Source organism: Podarcis cretensis (genome assembly GCF_951804945.1).
Source record: "Podarcis cretensis genome assembly, chromosome: 4".
NCBI classification, from domain to species: domain Eukaryota; kingdom Metazoa; phylum Chordata; class Lepidosauria; order Squamata; family Lacertidae; genus Podarcis; species Podarcis cretensis.
Window position 1 is genome coordinate 34,641,670 of NC_137173.1, and position 18,752 is coordinate 34,660,421.

At 43.2% G+C, this 18,752-nt stretch overlaps 1 protein-coding gene and 1 long non-coding RNA gene across 7 annotated transcripts in view; one reads left to right on the plus strand and one right to left on the minus strand.

Moving 5' to 3' along the window:
- The window catches only part of COL8A1 (collagen type VIII alpha 1 chain), a 98,116-nt gene that overhangs the window by 36,247 nt on the left and 43,117 nt on the right, over positions 1–18,752 (minus strand). The gene's annotated exons all lie outside the window — the stretch shown is intronic.
- Positions 1,502–18,012, plus strand: LOC307215242. The gene is made up of 3 exons (XR_013838419.1): positions 1,502–1,562; positions 16,830–17,100; positions 17,869–18,012. It is a non-coding gene; the product is annotated as an uncharacterized lncRNA (long non-coding RNA).

Genomic DNA, 18,752 nt, shown 5'->3' on the forward strand with positions numbered 1-18,752 from the left:
TATGTAAGATTCCTTTACTAATTTGCAAAGCACACACACATACACACCACCAATAACAATAAAAACAACAACAATACCGCCAATATTAAGAAAAAATATCCTGGTAGTGAAAAGCATAAGATCAATAGTAAAACTGCATTTATAAAACAAATATAAAATACATCAGTGAATTAAAACTTGTAATACTTGGTTACATATACACATACCAAATTGCTATCAGCTGTCAGAACACATTCCTGTTTATATCTAGGTTTTACATCAATGGTGTAATTTGAGAAATGCAGAAAAGATAATTTCAGAATAAAAACAGAAAATTTTATTTCATGAATCATTAGTCATATATATATATATAGAGAGAGAGAGAGAGTTTATCATGAATTTAAAAATCTGTCACATCTTTCCATTAAAACTGTAAACCAGATATAAGTTTTTAAAAATAAAGCCAACTAGCTTATTGAATTGTGTTCACCTCCATAATTTAATTCTGCATGAGCTGAAAATCTGGTAGCTTTAAGAAAATCAACTTTTAAAAACAAAAACCCCTTTAAATATATGAAAAGCAGCCAAGATTGTTGAGAAATGTTCTTAATGTTCACAAGGAGACAATGAAGTTTTGAAAAATCTGTAGCAATCTATGACTGTATTGAAGCTGCGGGGGGTAAGGGGAAGCGGGGCAGGGAACGTTTCCCAGAAAATTCCCTAGGTTTTAATTCAAGATGCTGACCTCACGTAGGATATTTCACAAGTTGTAAGAGCACAGCTGAGTCTTGTGTTTCCAGTTGTACAGCTCTTGAAGTAGCAGACAGTCTGATGGCATGACTGGCTTAAGAGCGCTAAGTGTATTTGGCACATAAATTATTTGGCCTGAACTTTGCATCTACAGCCACAAGCTGTCATTCTACAATAAAACAATATATGTTGTTCAGAGGGGAATTCCACCAAGCAATAATAGTTCCTTATTTTAATTATATCTATTTTAGTATGATTGCCACTGCTTTGAACTATTCTTTCTTAATGCTGCATTGTCATGAGACATAGAATTAAGGAGAGGACCTGATCTATGGATGTGCATCATCACCATCAATTATTATTAATAATAATAATAATAATAATAATAATAATAATACCCTGGATATCTGGTTGGGTTTCCCCAGCTACTCTGGGCGGCTCCAAACAGAATATTAAAAACACACTAAAACATCAAACATTAAAAACTTCCCTAAACAGGGCTGCCTTCAGATGTCTTCTAAAAGTCAGATAGTTGTTTATTTCCTTGACATATGATGGGAGGGCGTTCCACAGGGCGGGTGCCACTACCGAGAAGGCCCTCTGCCTGGTTCCCTGTAACCTCACTTCTCGTAGTGAGGGAACCGCCAGAAGGCCCTTGGAGCTGGAGCTCAGTGTCCGGGCTGAACAATGGGGGTGGAATTGCTTTGAATTTGATTCTTTGGAGAGGGTGAAACATATCCGTAAAACTGATGCCTTGCTTTAATGAGCGCTAGCCTTCAAGGATAGATGTTATGAGATCCATGCCAAGAATGCATCCGTCAACTTGCCTACAGGTAAGGAATGGGAAACTGAAGTGCTCTTAATTTCACATCACTGACCTAAGGGGGCCTCTGGATGGATCCCATCCTTAACAGCATATTGGTTACACAAATGACTGCAGCCAAGAAATGCGGTGGTCTGTTTACATATGGAAGCTAAGAAGCAGAGAAGCAGCTGCCTCCTTAAGGCTAGTTCAAATTACATGTGTGTGTTTTATGATACAGCACCCAATGGATGGTGTACATTTTGCTACTCTTATTGACTGTGTAGTGAATGACCAGTGCTGGATTTACATCTAAGCTAAACAAGCTATAGCTTAGGGCCCCCTCTCTTGGGGGCCCCCAAAAAATTTAAAAGAAAAAAAATGGATGTACATTTCCAAAATATAAGATAAAAAACAAATGAAATAAAACCTACATACAGGAACAGTATTTTGTGTTGTATAGGCTCCTATGATGTAAGTAATGGCCCCCCGCCTGCTAGCCTGCTCCTTAAAATATCACTGGTTTGCTCATTTCTATATATAGGGTGCCTACATTCTGCATGGACGACAGAGGACGAGATGGTTGGACAGTGTTCTCGAAGCTACCAGCATGAGTTTGACCAAACTGTGGGAGGCAGTGGAAGACAGGAGTACCTGGCGTGCTCTGGTCCATGGGGTCACGAAGAGTTGGACATGACTAAACGACTAAACAACAACAACAACATTCTGCATGGACTGGTTGCATGGCAACATGCGCAATTGGCTTTAGAAACCTATTAGGTCTATAAATTACCATATCACATATATTAAACACAAAAAACAGTGACAAATTCTTGTTGACAAAGGACAAAGGGCCCCATTACCTTCAGTGGCTTAGGGCCTCATCAAACCTAAATCTGGCCCTGTGAGTGACCATCTGAATGCAGTCTTTGGGTGCGTCCAGACAAATTGTTCACTTAAAACAGGGGTGCCTAAACTTTTTTCAAAGAGGGTCAGATTTGATTAAGTGAACATGCGCGAGGGCCACAGGGGCCAGATTAAATCAACTGGTGGGCCAGATTAGGACCCCAAAACAGACTTTGGACATGCCTGCCTTAAAATATGGTTGCTAGTCGGCACTTTCTAGCGCAATTAGGTTGTCCACTGTCTAATGCAAAAAGTCCAAAAAGTGACGGGAAGAATATGGGATAACAACCACCAGTTGGCAATGTTGTGTAAGCACTGCATGGACATATGAATGCTCAATAAACAAGTGATACAAAATTTTCATGTCATCTAGTGCATCTTCTTCAGCCAGCCATTTTGTTCCCATTCTTATCTGGTACAAGTCAGGTCACCTTGTTTTACAATGTCTTCTGCATTTCCAGTAATTCACTGTTTAATTTTTGTCAGTATTTTATGAGATTTGCTTCCCAAAGCTAACTCTAGATCCTGTAATGCTCTTAACATATCAGCAAATCTGTTACAGTAGCTACTTTATTTAAATAACAACACCTCTTCTTTGGCGGGGGAATTAAGCCATTCCTAGCAGGAGCAGTCTGCCAGGGTGCTTAACTCTGAAAGGGTTGTATGGAACTTAGGATCAATGACCAAAAGAATGTTTGGAACATGCAAGTGGAAAACATTTCCTCCTGCGACACCTGAGGGGAATATATGTGAGCAATTCGAAGAAAACAGCACAACAGCAACTGGATTGAAAAGTGAGGTGGGGGAGGCAATTCAGGCCGCTTCACATTTAAAGGTGAATTAATGTTGTACTGTATTTTAATTTATTGGAAGATGCCCAGAGTGGCCAGGGAGACCCATTCAGATGGGTGGAATAATAATAATAATAATAATTCACACTTCATGAAACAATATCAGAACTGAAACACAGACATCCTTCAAAATCCCCCACCCCAAAAAAAATCTGAATTGCAGTTCTCTGGCCAATTAATGTATGGAAAAATGTATATCCTAAGTAAAGTGCACATACATAATGTAATATGAGCAAAAACAATATCAAATGTACATTATATAGTGTCAAATGGCTTGCAAAAAATGTGTCTATTAGGAATTCACATGAAAATTCTGATGAATGTCCATGAAAACTTTTTAAAAAAGAAAAAAGTATATTCAAACTGATGTGAAAATATAGTAAAGTGAACTTAAGATTGGGAAACGAGAACCCTAAACGATTCACCTATCCCTGCTTGGAAGTGATACTAGAAAAAATCTGCTAGCTGGAGTGTGTCTTTGAACTGTGCAAGTGTGTCTTGCTTGCTTGGATGAATGAATGAAGGATGGAGGGTGTGGGGGGTGAGAGAGAGAGAGATCTTTGACTTCTGCATGGCTGGATTGAAGGTAAGAGTCATATTCAACACTCTGCCCACTTGTGTCTCTACTGGCACGTTCACCAATTGTAGTGGTTTTGCATTCTAAACTCGGGCTACCTCTCAGTAGTAAACAAGTTGCAGTGAAATCCTTGCTTAGAAGTAAGCCTCACTGAGCTCAATGATTGTACAGGATTGCAAGCAAATGTCTGGCCATAAGTCATTACAGAGCTGACCTTTCAATAAGAAATAAAATCCCTTAGAACCAGTGGAAATGGAAACGTACAACGAATGCAATTTGTAATAGCATTCAGTGAGAAATTTCTATGGGCCAACTAAAAGTTGCTTAATCCATAATGTGTATAATATATTAGCCACCATTTGCCTGTCAGCAATCTTCCCTTGGATGTTCTTGTGAGACAAATGTTAGGCATGTACTGTTGAAGCAAACCTGGATCCGAGAAAAGAGAAATAAAACTAAATGAAGTTGCTGAAATATTAATTGCTGGATTTACAAAAAGTCTGCCTGTCTGATTGGCCTACCTCTCTTTTCCACTGAAGTCATTTGATAGAACTCCCAGGAATTTCATTATGAGTTAGGAAAGTACTGAACAACCTACTCAAATATCTGAATGTGTGCTGTGTATATAAAGGTCATATAAGGCTTACAAGGAGACATAATAAAGGGATTTTGTCAGCTAAAAGCCAGGGAAACAGAACTGCAAGGCTGGTTCCACAATACAAATGTAAACTGATTTAACAGCCATTCTTTTTTCTCAAGAAAATATGGAAACTGAAGTTCAATGGAGGTGGAGATGTAGGTTTGCTCTCTACACCTCTCCAAACTACAATTCCCAGGATTCTTGCAGGAAGCCATGACAGTTAATGATGAGGTATAAAACTGCAGCATATTGCCTGTGCCTTGCTACTGGTCTACTTTAACAGCTGAGCTGTTGCTTGCAGTACGTTATAGTACCTACATGTATACATAGTACCTACACATATACAGTACATTACAGTATCTACATGTTCTGTTAACAGAGGACAGTCCTCTATTTCAGGGTGTCCTCTATTTGAAGCACTGACCAGTTCAGCTCTAAAATAAAGAACCGTAAGAAGGGAGATCAGGAATCTGCCCATCAGCAGGGGGGAAGGCAAGCTGAGAAGGCACGCAACTGATTCGGTCACAGCTTTCTCCCACGATAGGAAAGATCACTCTATTTACATTTTTATTATTTTTATTATTTTGTTTCTTGACTCTGTTAGTTGCTTTATCTTGCCCAAGGCAACCCAGAGCAATTTAACAACTAACCAAACAAAAAACCTACATAGATACATTAAAACTAAGTGGTGGTGAAAGTAAACATTTCTATATATTCATCTATGCATAAGATTGCCCAGAAGGAAATACAGCCCTCAGCTTGACAAAGTTTCTAGTTATCTCTATAACATTTGCTTACTTATAAAATTATGCGCTGTTGAAAGTAGACCCTTAACTCTACACACTTTGGACACAAGAATGAAAATTGTTGCTCCAATGTGCTTTTTAAAATTGTGTTCATTGCATAAAACAGCTCACAAGCAGTATTTCTGTGTGATGACACCATTACCAAGTGTGTACATTGGTGCTCTGTATATACCAAACAATGGGACGTGGGTGGTGCTGTGGGTTAAACCACAGAGCCTGGGACTTGCCGAACAGAAGGTTGGCGGTTCGATTCCCTGTGACGGGGTGAGCTCCCGTTGTTCGATCCCTGCTCCTGCCAACCTAGCAGTTCGAAAGCACCTCAAAGTGCAAGTAGATAAATAGGTACCGCTCTGGCGGGAAGGTAAGCAGCGTTTCCGTGTGCTGCTCTGGTTCACCAGAAGCAGCTTAGTCATGCTGGCCACATGACCCGGAAGCTGTACGCCGGCTCCCTCAGCCAATAAAGCGAGATGAGCCTGCAACCCCAGAGTCAGCCATGACTGGACCTAATGGTCAAGGGTCCCTTTACCTTTACCTATATATCAAACAGTGAAGTGAATTGGAGTGAATCAGGGGTTTCCCCCCTTCCTGGGTCAAAACTCATTGTCAATACATGCCCCCCCTCCCGCCGCCGCCCCGCAAGTCAGACCTGGGACTCTCTAGTACTCGTGTCATTTTGTTGCTTTGTTTCTGCACTGTATTTCCAAATGCAGTCCAAAATGTTGTCTCTGGAACATTGAAAAGCTCTGGATTATTATTAAAGCACATCAGTGGAGGATTTTTAAAGAAAGAAGAAGAAGAGAAGAGTTTGGATTTGATACCCCGCTTTATCATTACCCTAAGGAGTCTCAAAGCGGCTAACATTCTCCTTTCTCTTCCTCCCCCACAACAAACACTCTGTGAGGTAAGGCTGAGAGGCTTCAAAGAAGTGTGACTGGCCCAAGGTCACCCAGCAGCTGCATGTGGAGGAGCAGGGAATCAAACCCGGTTCACCAGATTACAAGTCAACTGCTCTTAACCACACTGGCTCTCATTTAAGTTTGAAAAACGACAACAACGCTACATTGCTCTACTTTAACAAACACACACGACATCATCCATAGGGCTCCAGAACTCAGAAGGCAGTATTCTAGACAGCCTCACACTGTGAGACCTATTGGGGACCTCTATATGCCTAAAATAGCACACACACACCCTCTGAGTTTAAATACTGTGCCAAAAGTGAATAAATGTGTCATTTCTGCTTTTTATGAAATCTTGTGAATATGAGGTCACCACAGTTGGTTTGGCAAGGCTAAGCCCCTTGCTAGGAAAGTTCAGGCCAGTTTGGTTCATGACCAGATTGGGAACCTGGAACTGACAATAGCTTCACAGATGTGCATAACAAGCATCCTGGGAGTTTTTAAAGATAGTATATTTACTTTCGGAAACAGAAAACGGGGGCATTTTAGCATCCCTTCTTGTAGCATTGACTACTGGACTGTGCCTTGTTAAATTCTTCTTCCTTCGTGTAGGATTTCAGGCTTCTTATTGGCTTGGCTTTTGTGGCATTCACACCAGGGCTGGTGTCAGCACATGGAACCCTCAGGCCAGAGACCCAGGATGATGGCAGGACTGACTATGGATACGTACCATGCAGCTCTTTAAATCTAGATGCCATTTTAACTTCCCACAATGCCCCAGGTACAGCACTGAAGACCGGTCAAAAATATTCCGGGAAGGACTGAAGCTCACTGATAAAGCATGCGCTTTACACATAGTCTGTCTTAGGCTCAATCCCCAGCATCTCAGGTTGGGTAAGAGAGGCTCTTGCCTGAAATCCCAGAGAGCCACAGCTGGTCAGTGTGAATAATACTGAGCTAAAAGGACCAATGGTCTCTGACTTGCTGTAAGGCAGCTTCTACGTTCCCTGGTGAAGGACAAAATACCCCTTCATTCCACACAGGCTGTGTACACATCATAACTTTAAAACACATTTCTACCCATCTCCAAAGAATCCAGGGAACTAAAGTTTATCCCCCACAGAGCTACAATTTCCAGCACCATGAACAAACCACAGTTCCCATGATTCTTTGTCCGGAGAGGCAGCCTGTCCCATTTTGTTGCCTGAGGCAAAACAGGAAGGTGCTGCCTCCTGCTACCGCCCCCTGCCCTGCCTTGCTTACTGGGGCTATGCGGCTTCTGATGAGATCTTGCAAGAGTTCCATTAGATCTCATTGGAACCCAGAAGCTGCATCCCACCGCCACAGGCTAAGCAAGGCAAAATGAGATCTTGTGACAGCTCTGCAAGATCTCACCAGAAGCAACTTCTCCAGGAGTGGCAGGAGGGATGGGCAGGGCCCCCACAGGAGTGCCACCCCTTGGGATTCCACCATCCAAGGCGGCTGCCTCAGTCCTCCTCAATCCCTGATGTTATCTGAATGTGCTATAAAGTTATGGTGTGTACGTAGCCTTAGAGAAGCTAACTGGACTGGTAGTTCAATCTTACTTCAACAGTTGTACAGTGGTACCTCTGGTTAAGAACTTACAGTGGTACCTCGGGTTAAGTACTTAATTCGTTCTGGAGGTCCGTTCTTAACCTGAAACTGTTCTTAACCTGAAGCACCAGTTTAGCTAATGGGGCCTCCTGCTGCTGCCGGGCCGCCGGAGTACAATTTCTGTTTTCATCCTGAAGCAAAGTTCTTAACCTGAAGCACTATTTCTGAGTTAGCGGAGTCTGTAACCTGAAGCGTATGTAACCTGAAGCATATGTAACCCGAAGTACTACTGTAATTCATTCTGGAAGTCCGTTCTTAACCTGAAACTGTTCTTAACCTGAGGTACCACTTTAGCTAATGGGGCCTCCTGCTGCCGCTGCGCCGTTGGAGCACAATTTCTGTTCTCATCCTGAAGCAAAGTTCTTAACCTGAGGTACTATTTCTGGGTTCTGAGTCTGTAACCTGAAGCGTATGTAACCTGAAGCTTATGTAACCTGAGGTACCACTGTAACAGGCTAGCATCCTTCACTGTACTCAAGGGCAATGGGCTAGCAGAGAGGGTTTTAAAATGTGCTTTGAATGTATGGTATGTATGCAGCAGCCTATGATGCTTTTGTGAAGTATATGGACCTTCAGCTTTCAATGCTGGTCGGCACATCTTTCCTCTGTTACCAAGGAGGCAGATGGATCAAGAGTAGCATAAGCAGTGCTTTTCTTCTTTTTTAAAAAAATGTTTAGGGGTACTCTCATTTTGACTCAAGAAAATCACCAGAAAAGGAAATGAAGCCGCCATTGGAGGTGGTAACAACGAAACTGACCAATCACCGTGCTAGATTCCAACTCCTACTTCACACATTAAACGCCCGCTTCCGTCTGAGACTCAGGAAACACTATGACAAGAAATGAGATCACCATAGGTGGTAGCAACAGAACTGACGATTCACCGTGCCAGAGAAGAAACTTATTTTTTTAATTTTTAAAAGTTTCTTCTCCTGTTAGATTCACAAAATGTTTAGGGGTATGAGTACCCCTGCATCCCCCCAGAAAAAAGCACTGGGTGTAGTATTACACTATGGAAGGGAAATCAAAATCCAGGGTTCTTTCTTGATTCGAAAAGGCCCTGAATGTCAATCAAGAAAGAACCCCCCCCCAAGCCATCTAACATTCATCAGCCCAAAAGATTTCCAAAAAGCAGAAGAAAGTCGTGTCCATCAGGGGATTAACAGATGGGGCTGCAAGACATAGGAATGTACCTGTGGATGTGGCTGCCCACGCACATGTCCAACGCCTGCACCAAGCTTTCCCAAAATTAACTGATGCAAACCCCTCAACATGTGCAGCAAGTTTATCCTGGAGCAGCAAGCGCTCAGAATCCCAAAAACATGTTTTTTAAAACAAGTTTCTTACATTGACTGTCTAGAGAAAAGTGGGGAGGGGGGAAGTTCTACGAGTGTAATAAATGTTAGCTTCTGGAGGTGATCTATTAAGCAGCACCGTAGCAGGGAGGAAGACAATGCCCCCCTTTCTTCCCTCCTCGCTTATGTAGGCCATCATCCAGAGCTGTCAAGGAATCAAGCCCTTTCGGCAGAGTGTTCCCAGGTGCTTTCTGTCTACTGGAACGCAGCAGAAATCCCGAGCCAAAGAGACGGTGACTACAGCCGCTCGATTACACGGATGATGTGGGGTGCTTGTTTGGGCTCCTTTTCATTTCCCTGTCCTTCGGACTTCGGAATGTGAGGTTCGTTTCAATCACATAACATCTCTGAGGCCACTTATTCCTGTCTGACCTTTTTTACATGTCAACACAGACTTACTTAGCTGGCTCCCTTTACCTCTCTGTACTTGGAAGAGCTTTACATAAAATAAAACACATGCCATTTTCATGCTTGGCTCCCATTTGGAGACCCACCCACTGCTGCCTTGTGGAAAACTTTGAAAACACCCTAGCTAATGAAAAAGCTCTTAGCAAGATCTAGATCTTCAGCATTTATCTACTCGAGCTGCCATCCTAAACTGCTTGGCTCGAAGCAGGGCTTGACTTAGCCCTTCAGTCTACTTGCCCAGCCACAAAGGTAATCTAAGTTCATGTAATTGCCAGTGTCCATTATCTTTGCCTTTTCCACCCCAAGCCATCCTCAAATGTCAGACTGTATTCGTTTTCCCGCTTTCTCTGATTGCAAAGTGCCATGGACAGGGCTATATCTATTCATAATTATTTTTTCAAACCCAAACACTTAACAGCTTCAACTACAAAAATAAACCCATGCAAAAGATTAAAAATACATTAAAACATCAGTCATTAAAAACTTCCCTAAACAGGGCCACCTTCAGATGTCTTCTAAACATCAGATAGTTGTTTATTTCTTTGACATCTGGTGGGAGGGCATTCCACAGGGCGGGCGCCACTACCGAGAAGGCCCTCTGCCCGGTTTCCTGTAACTTCGCTTCTCGCAGTGAGGGAACCTCCAGAAGGCCCTCGGTGCTGGACCTCAGTCTCCAGGTTGAACAATGGAAGTGGAGACGCTCCTTCAGGTATACTAGGTATACACAGAAGACCTTTTAGCTTATGCAAGAGACCATCTGTATTTGTTGCCACACTTTACCCTGTTTTAGCCAGTCTTTCCTTTTTGACAACTTTGCTACCCACTGTCTCCCCCTGATTCAAGGCACACTGTTTGTGTGTTCATGTGTTACATTCAACAAGTCTACTGTCTGAAAGCTGTGCATGCAACAATTGAGCTATACAAATGAACAAGTGGATACACTTGCACAAGAGCTTGGACCTGTGCTCAGTGTAATGTAGGGACAACCCTTTTACGGGTCTCAGAGTGGCTTATTTTCCCACATCACAGAATAGCCCCAGAATTAGTTTCTTTGGCAGACATGACATTTTTCAACTTATTTATGGACTATACACATTGAAATATGAAATCCCGCAAATGTTAAATACTTGGAAGGGAATATTCTGTGACGACAGCAAATAATAATATTAAAAATCTACCAGTGTGCTTTCTAAACTGTTGGGAAATGTATCATTTCAAGTTAATCTTCTAAAAATTCTCTGGCAGGGTCATGGATCCGCCCCATTTACACTTGCTCACTGCCATATCACGATCCTTTTGTTCATGCAGTATAAATAAGGATACTTATGTTTTCTTTGTCAAGTGGGAGAAATAGTTTCTTTTTCATAAACATCACCTTACAGGCTCAGTTTTACACTGTCATTTCCAATGCAAATGACAGTAAGAGATGAACAAATGTGCTCAGGTAACGCCGCCCCCCACCATAACTTGATACTAATGTCTTAGCCTTGATTCGTTTTCAACACTAGTTAACATTTGGGGGCATAGATGCCAGTGGTGGCTGGTGCCCATTGGGACTGGTAGGAAGGCAGACAAACAGTAGCCAATGGCATGTGGAGCCTGCTAATTCTAGTTTTGCTCCCATCCTCCTCCCTGCTGCTGAGTCCTACAAGGGCAACACTGAAACTAAGGAGGAGGAAACTGACAAGCAGTGCCAACCCCTGGGCTTGTTGTTAAAAAGGCAGGCAAGGTGGTAGCTGCCTGAGGCCAGGCTGACAGTGGTGGGGCCATGCCTCATTTGTCCTAAACGAGTAACTTCCAGGGATGGATGGGGTCCCCAGTAGTAGCCAGTGTGGTGGTGAGGTGCTGCCCTCTCAACACTGGCATTGATGCAGATTACCTGGATGAGATGGGGCATTCCCACCAGTGTGTCTGCTCATCTCCACTCATGCTCTCATTGTGGCCTGCTCCATCCCCATCCAGTTAAGCTGCTGTGATTCCAGTGCTGGGTGGGTGAGTGGCTCTGTCCCACAACACCAGTTGTTCCTGTTGATCGTCTGGTGGTTGCTTGCAAGCCAAACACCCGTGTAATGGTCAGTCATCCTATGCTTTTGTTTTTATATACCGTATTTTTCGCTCTATAAAACGCACCAGACCACAAGACGCACCTAGTTTTGGAGGAAGAAAACAAGAAAAAAAAATATTCTGAATCTCGAAAGCCAGAACAGCAAGAGGGATCGCTGCACAGTGAAAGCAGCAATCCCTCTTGCTGTTCTGGCTTCTGGGATAGCTGCGCAGCCTGCATTCGCTCCATAAGACGCACACACATTTCCCCTTACTTTTTAGGAGGGAAAAAGTGAGTCTTATAGAGCAAAAAATACGCTATGTTGTAAGCTGCCCAGAGTGCCTGGGGCAAACTAGTCAGAGGTATAGAGGCTGGGTACAGATAATAAAATTATTATTAAATTATTATGCCCCTCTTATTTTGTTTTATCCTTATGGATATCTGCTCTCTTCTCAAAGTCATTGGTTGATCTGTTCTCCAAGTGGATAATTCTATCTAATCTAATCTAATCTAATCTAATTATTTAATTCTTCCATGTATATTCCATCTTTCCTTCAAGGACCTCAAGGTGGTGGTGTTCATGGTTCCCATCTCCCCATTTTAACATCACAACAGTCGTGTGAGGTAGGTCAGGATGGGAGAGAGGGAGACTGGCCCAAGGTCAACCAGTAAGCTTCATGGCTGAGTGTGGGTTTCAACCCTGCTATCTCAGCACTTTAACCACCACACCAGACAGGCTCACCCTTCCAAATGAACCACCTGGCCCAGAATATACTTCTTTCATGTTCTATATTGCTCACACAACTCAGCCCATTGCATGAGGAACTATTTGCCCCCATCCATTTCTATTTCAACACCTTGTGTATGAGTCTGCCTTGAACATGGCTTAGAAACTCTCCTTAATATTTCTGCTAGTATTTGAGGCTCTTACTCACCTTTCCGTTGAGTGCCCAGACCAATGAACTTGCACGCTATGATGCCCTTGTACTTCAGGCTGCAATGGCCCAGAACTGTCTACAGAACATACTGTTTTACCCTCACCTCTAAACTGTGAGAAGTTCCAGGCCCAGGGCTACAGGGTTTCATGTTCTTTGGATGAGAGAACACTGGTGATATTTGCTTTATTTGCAAATATGCAAGGAGAAGAAATAAATATGTTCCTCTGAAGCAGACAGTGTCTCTTTCATCAGATTGCCAGAGAACAAGTTGTGCAGAGAGGAAAAGACCCTCACCCCACCCAGGGCTGGAATTAGCGTTGATGAGGTCCTAATCTACTGAAGGTAACGGGGCCCTTTATATGTCCAGATGTCCTTTGTCAACTACAAAACATCACTGTTTTTTGTGTTGAATATATGATATAGGGTAATTTATAAACCCAATAGGTATCTAAAGCCATTTGCACATAACAAAATATGTATTTTATCAAAGTAATTGATACAAAAATGAGCAAACCAGTGAAATTTTAGGGAGCAGGCTAGCAGGTGGGGCCCATTACTTACATCATAGGAGTCTACACAACACAAAATACTGTTGCTGTATGTAGGTTTTATTTTATTTGTTTTTTATCTTATATTTTGGAAATGTACATCCAGTTTTTTCCCCTTTAATTTTTTTGGGGGCCCCCAAGAGAGTGGGGCCCTAAGCTATAGCTTGTTTAGCTTATAAGTAAATCCAGCACTGACCCCACCCCTAAAGCTGTACCATAGTTGGATTCAGTTAAACCAAGGGTGGAAGACCTTGTTCTGCCCAACAGTTGCATCCCCCCCCATGAATAATTTTGTGGGTGTTTAGTCCAGTGGTGGACAAAGCCAAAGGCAAAAATTGGTTAAGACCAGAGGTAAAAGAAAGCAGAGCAATGGGTGTAATTCTTACCTTTGTACAGTAGGGTACATTCCTGCCACACAATGGTGTCATCCATTTGTTCCCCTCTTTTTCAAGTGATGTTTCCATCTTTACTCTTTACAGAAAGCCCAGTTCCGTCCCCCGTCCCCCAAGAAAGAAAAGAAGAGCAGTGAAATCTCCACAGGGGTAAATGCCATTGGCAACAATCTTGTCTTCATTAAGAGCTAAGATTTTGACATCACAGCTCTGCACACATTCACTATAATCTTTGCAGCGGCACCATTTTACCACCTATTTATTTTTGAACGAATCTTTTACTTGGCAGCAAAATACTTCTCTCTCTCTCTTGGTTAAAAACTCTAAGTAATAGTGAAATGCCAGTTCAATGAGCAGTATAACAGTCAAACACCTTTTGTGGGGGTGCAGAAGATGAAGGGTGTGAAAACTCATTTCACCAGACGATCATTTCTAGTCATTAACACCTTAGTAAGTTAATGGTGATGGAGACAGGTTTCTCCTTATCATTTCTCTTACGGGATAATGGAAGAAGCACTAATTTTATACACACCATACAGGCATTTGCTCATACAAACAAGAGTTTAGAGGCTGTAGTCTAGGAACGGATGGATCAGTTCATATCTGGCCCATGTTAGTTTCACATGTGTCTATGCATAATGTGCTGGAGACCAAGCGCTCAACCTCACCACACATATAAAACAAACTTATACTACCTTAAGAGTCATGGCTCTTCCTCACAGAATCCTGGGAACTGTAGTTTATTAAGGAGTCTCCTACCAACTCTCAGCATACTTAAACTTCAGTTCCCAGGATTCTCTGTGTGTGTATGTGAGGGGGAACCATGACTCTTAAAGTGCTATAAGAGTGCTTTAAATGGATGGTACGGATGTGACCCAACACAGGAGTGACACAGAGGGTAGGAGTGCATTAATTTCTACTAAACTTGTAACACAAAGATTCCGTTTAATGTGTTGATTTGCCTTTGAGAAAATAGTTATCACAGGGATGTCCTGTGACTCCCTCCCTCCCTCTCTAAGCTGGTTAATGCATAGCTGTGAAAAGGCCACGTCCTGAACCTTTTCAGAAATCCTCGGTTTTCAGGGAGTTATGAATGCCGAGTGTAAGTCAGCAGAGAATTTCACACAGGTCCGAGGGGAACTGTGTATGTGTGACAAGAAGCCATGCTATGAACAGCATCCTGAAGGTATTCTTTTTCTTCTTCCAGGCTCTGGCTGGAAGAGGATGGTGATTATTTGACTGCTTCCAGATTCTTGGATTGCGGCGGCAGCATTTCAAAGAATGTGCTGCTTTAGTAGAGGACACACCCCTACTACTAACATTTCTTGTTCATTTCCTACAGTGTAGGAAAGAATTCCAGATGGAACGGTGCAACCAGGGTGTCCTAAAATGACTCTCCCCTCCCCCTCCCCATGCTGTGGATTAGTTTTAATAATAGCACCTCTTTTGCTGATACTTCAGCGATCTGTTCCTGAGGCTCATAAACACATGAGCTTCTGCTACTGTTTTCACTGCAAGGTTCGGTCGCAAAGGGAGTGCATCCAAAATGACCCTGATCCCAGTGATTTCAGAGGTCAAGCTGTCACAAGTTGATTTTCTTTCCCCTCACCCCCACCCCTTTTACTGCGATTGACTGCCTTGCCAGTGTGGTGTAGTGGTTAAGAGCGGTAGTCTCGTAATCTGGGGAACCGGGTTCGTGTCTCCGCTCCTCCACATGCAGCTGCTGGGTGACCTTGGGCCAGTCACACTTCTCTGAAGTCTCTCAGCCCCACTCACCTCACAGAGTGCTTGTTGTGGGGGAGGAAGGGAAAGGAGAATGTTAGCCACTTTGAGACTCCTTAAAAGGAGTGAAAGGTGGGATATCAAATCCAAACTCTTCTTCTTCTTCTTGCAAATACCCCAACATATTTGAAAGAGGCAAGAAGCCCTGAGGTGTGCGGGAACATTCACAAGATGGTTGCCCAACTCACAGGCCCATTTCAAAACTTCGATCCAAGTAGAATGAAACACACCTGGGAGTGAGGAAGCATCACAGTGGCAATGCCCACTCCCAAACCACACATACTTGTTTCAACAGCTGAATCCATTCTGGGGCACACCCATTCACATGCCTCAAAGGGCTACAGTGACTCAAAGGTGGAAAGGGCTTAAGTGCACTCAGAGCACAGCCCTAGGAACATTTACTTGGCAGCAAGGATGATGCAGACATTCCATTTAGATTGCCATCAAATGTGAACCGACCTAATCCACACATTCTGAAACCATAGGAGCAACGAAACACAGCCATGCTTTGAGAAGTCACACTTCTCTGAATTTTGCAGGGTAGGTCTCTGGGCTGAGTAATGGGTACCAAAATGTATATAATGGAGTAAAGGGTTCATAAACATGCATATAGGTAAAGGTAAAGGTACCCCTGCCCATACGGGCCAGTCTTGACAGACTCTGGGGTTGTGCGCCCATCTCACTTAAGAGGCCAGGGGCCAGCGCTGTCCGGAGACACTTCCGGGTCACGTGGCCAGCGTGACATCGCTGCTCTGGCCAGAGCCAGAGCCAGAGCCAGAGCCGCACACGGAAACACCGTTTACCTTCCAGCTGGTAAGTGGTCCCTATTTATCTACTTGCACCCGGAGGTGCTTTCGAACTGCTAGGTTGGCAGGCGCTGGGACCGAGCAGCGGGAGCGCACCCCGCCGCAGGGATTCGAACCGCCGACCTTTCGATCGGCAAGCCCTAGGCGCTGAGGCTTTAACCCACAGCGCCACCTGCGTCCAAACATGCATATACCAGTGGACATAAAGCACAAAAAATGCATTTTCAAAAGAGAAAATTGCTTTGAAAAAATGTGTATATTAGGCAAAATTGCATGTATGTTAGGATAAGTTTGTATTTAAATGCTGATGAATTTTTGTGAGTTTTTTTAAAACAACAACAACAACCCTACCTGTGAACTGAAATGGAAATGTGGAGAACTAAACTTCCCAGCGAACTCTGGGGATTGTAGTTCTCTGAGGAGACTAAAGGTCTCCTAACAGCTCTCAGTACCATTAACGAACTACAGCTGCCATAATTCTTTTGGGGAAGCCATGACTGTTTAAAGTGGTAGAATATTGTTTCAAATGTATAGTGCATATTGAACCTTTGTCTTTTAAAGCTCCTCTTGCTCATTTCAGAAGAGAATGCTGGAAGTAGCAATGGCAAAGGAGTCAAGAAATGTGATGAACCTATTCAATATTCTCTGTTAATCTGCTCCAGTAATTTTTGTTGGTAGATTATAATTTTTGGTTGCATGTTGCATTCACAGGTACACTGTGGAAATGTGATGGATAAACAAAGGATTTAATGCAATCCACCAGTGAATTGTGAATTGGCAACTTCTGCCAGAATATTAGGAGAAGCAGCATCAAGGCAACAATGTCTATCCCTCTTTGGAGCCATTGGCATTTCTGGTGTGACAGTGAAGAATTATTGCGCTTGCTGCTGGAAGCATGTGTACACTGGCTGGAATGACACCTAGGCGAGGAAACTTACCGTATCGACTTCAGTCATTTCGAGATATTCTCACACCTCAAAGAGTATGTGGTGCTGTCCATTAATCTTTTTAAAATGGGTGTTTGTCCTGGCTCGTCTATGCTAAATGCAGTTTAATGTAGCAATTTCTTCAATAGCTTGGTTGTTGAATGGGGAAAGTGAAATAGGACTATGGTCAACCACCAAGTGACTAGGGGTCTTTTCCACTGAAACAGCACCTTTGCCCATAACAATGGAAGAGTTATGCCAATTATTCAGTTTCCACAGACCTCCCACACACAATTGGGTCAAACAATACTTCTATGTTCACCAGCAAAGAGTTTGAGGAGTTCCTCTCTGCCAATGGGACCAAGTGGATCATCTGACCTTAGTTGTAAAGGCAAGGCAAACTGCGCTAAAGAAGGTTCTAGGAAGAACCATGAAATAAAATATCTCTTGCATGTTTGCTGTATATCAGACAATACCGCACATACTGCTACTTACTGATAGACCACCAGTTGAACTGATGGGACTTGCTGAAATCAAGGATGAGTCTTTTGGAAATAATAATTGATTAAGCAGAATCATGTGAGCCACCACCCTGTAGCCCACTTCATGCATGAATTTCATAAAGGATGCATAAAATAATCACCATAAGATTTGCATATGTGTGTGTAATTTTTGAAATCATCACTATAATTTAAATAGAAATATAATCTCACCACTGCAGAGAAAACCAACTAGGTGACGTGTGTGCATGATCTGTCTGCTGTCCTGGTGCTAATTGTTGATGGCAACATCAAAACCTCTTCTCTCCTTTATTTTGAAACCAGATTTGGACAGCCCTTCATAAAGAGGACTATGCTCTGTATAACAGGAGAGGACACACGGCCACATTTCTGGACGTTCCACTGAAGCAGCTCATGAATACGCAGCTGCTATCATTATAGGCTTCCATACAACCAGGTCCCAGCTGTGAAAGGGATTTCTGTGATGCTTAAATTTACCTGGGCTTAAGCATCTGGGAGGAATTCACTGAAAATGGACTACCAAGCACCTGCTCCCTGAAAATGGACTACCAAGCACCTGCTCCCTTCTTTTTGGCCATTTGACCACCATCACGACACGGACTCTTGCTATGAATGTTTTTTACCCTAGTTATCTACAATGAAAGGGCTGCTTTAAATAAAAGTCTGTTTTAAATTCATATATACAGTATACCAAAATTGTCTTCATTGTACTGTTTTGGGGAGGAGTAAGGACCACTCCTGGGGCTTTCCCCCCAACAAATATTTTGCACTTCTGCAAACCCTGAAGCTATTCTATATTTGCTGATCCCTCCCTCTTGAGCATAGGGATGTGGGTGGTGCTATGGTCTAAACCACTGAGCCTAGGACTTGCCGATCAGAAGGACAGCGGTTCGAATGCCTGCGATGGGGTGAGATCCCGTTGCTCAGTCCCTGCTCCTGCCAACCTAGCAGTTCAAAAGCACCTCAAAGTGCAAGTAGATAAATAGGTACCGCTCCGGCGGGAAGGTAAACGGCGTTTCCGTGCGCTGTTCTGGTTCGCCAGAAGTGGCTTAGTCATGCTGGCCACATGACCTGGAAGCTGTATGCCGGCTCCCTCGGCTAATAAAGCGAGATGAGCGCCGCAACCCCAGAGTCGGCCACGACTGGACCTAATGGTCAGGGGTCCCTTTACCTTTACCCTCTTGAGC